We start from the raw sequence: 1,876 nt of genomic DNA on the forward strand, positions 1-1,876 counted from the left end.
TGCACTCCAGTCTGGGCGAAAGAGTGAGACTCCAACTCAAAAAAAAAAAAAACCAACCAAAAAAACCCCAGTCTGGGCAACATAGCAGGACCCCCTCCATTTTTCTCTAAAAAAAGGAAAAAAATTAACCAGGCATGGTGGTGGCGCCTGTAATCCTAACTGCTGTGGAGGCTTAGGTGAGAGGATCACTTGAGGCCAGGTGTTTGAAGATGCAGTGAGCTATGATCATGCCACTGCACTCTAGTCTGGGCAACAGAACTTGACTCTGTCTCTAAAAAAGAAAACTACCTTGGTCAAAGAAAATGGCAGGGCCCCTAGCAGCAAAGGCATATCTCTGTACTTGAGAAATACCCCTCGGGTGAAAGGCTAATTGTTTTTCTTAATAAAGCCCAATTTTATTTGCAATAATATTTCCCGTCTTCACTGATTGACAGTGCTGTCCCTTTTATCACTAAATTTCTGTTTGAATTAGGATGTTCCCCAGGCATCTGCCCTGTTCCAACTGATTGAGACTCTGACCGACATCCCACTGTTTTTATTACTGGAGAGTATAATATATTACGGAGGTTTCTCTCCTTGTTCACCTGTTATTATCCCAAATGAACAGACATTCCTCACGGTATTTCTACTCTGACTTGCTAATATAGTTTCTTCTCCAAGTCTCCTCTGGGCCTAGACTCTCACAACGCAAATGCCTTTCTCTTCTTTCTGCAAAAGCATCCTTTCTGAGGTTTGCCACGGATGGCTGTGCAGGTTGTACACTGCCCAACCACAGTTGCCAGTCCCATCACAGTGTTATACATCAGATTTTCATCTTTACTAATGTTATTGATTTTCAGAGCTGCATGCTAGTTCCCATTTCTACCCTCTCTCAAATTGGGGGTGCACTGCACATGGATGGTGTGTGTTTGCTTTAGTAACGTGAGAAATCATGATGTTATACTGTTTCTGGCAACACCACACAGCTAGCAAGTGGCAGAGCTGGGATTTGAAGCCAGTGATACAAACCCACGGTTATAATTTTATTGTTTTATCTATCTATCTATCTATCATCTATCTATATTTTTTTTCCCATAGAGACAGGGTCTCACTGTGCTATCCATGTACTCACTGTACTGCACTGGCTGGAGTGCAGTAGGGTGATCATAGCTCCATGCAGCCTCCACCTCCTGGGTTTAAACAATCCTTCCACCTCAGCCTCCCATGTAGTGTGCACTGCCATGCCCAGCTAATTTTTTTCTTTTTCTTTTTTTTTTTTGAGTCAGAGTCCCACTCTGTCGCCCAGGCTGGAGTGCAGTGGCACACTCACAGCCACTGCAGCCTCAACCTGCTGGGTTCAGGTGATCCTTCTGCTTCAGCCTTCCAAGAAGCTGGAACTACAGGCACATACCACCACAGCCAGCCAATGTTTTGATTATTGTAGAGACAAGGTCTCGCCAAGTTGCCCAGGCTGGTCTCGAACCCGTGGGCTCAGGCAATCCTCTCGCCTCTGCCTCCCAAAGTGCTGGGATTATAGGCGTGAGCCACCGTGGCCTGCCGCCCAGCTAATTTTGATTCTTCCTTTTCGAGTTGGGAGTCTCGCTCTGTTGCCCAAGCTAGTCTCAAACTCCTGGCCTCAAGCAGTCCTCCCGCCTCAGCCTCCCAAATTGCTGAGATGACAGGCGTGAGCCACGTGCCTGGCCCCCAGGGTTATACTTTAATACAGAAGTGTGGACCCTGTGTTGGGAGGGACCCCTGGGTCCAGTCATTTAGAGAAAGAAAAACATGTTGACCCTGTGTGTGAGAGGGTGTACGCAAAACTGTGGGTGGGATGGGCCCCGGGAAAATGGAACTGCAGCCTCCCGGAAGCCACCAGCACCCACCTGCCCCCACCCAC

The 1,876-nt window shown here is 47.5% G+C and overlaps 1 protein-coding gene across 1 annotated transcript in view; it reads left to right on the top strand.

Annotated features, from left to right (window-relative positions):
• Positions 1–1,876, top strand: part of LOC103256877 (unconventional myosin-If) — a gene marked incomplete at its 5' end in the record, with an annotated part of 15,934 nt that overhangs the window by 6,398 nt on the left and 7,660 nt on the right. The window lies entirely within an intron of this gene.

The sequence above is a fragment of the Carlito syrichta genome, unplaced genomic scaffold (genome assembly GCF_000164805.1).
Source record: "Carlito syrichta isolate Samal-C Ts95f unplaced genomic scaffold, Tarsius_syrichta-2.0.1 Scaffold297353, whole genome shotgun sequence".
NCBI classification, from domain to species: Eukaryota; Metazoa; Chordata; class Mammalia; order Primates; family Tarsiidae; genus Carlito; species Carlito syrichta.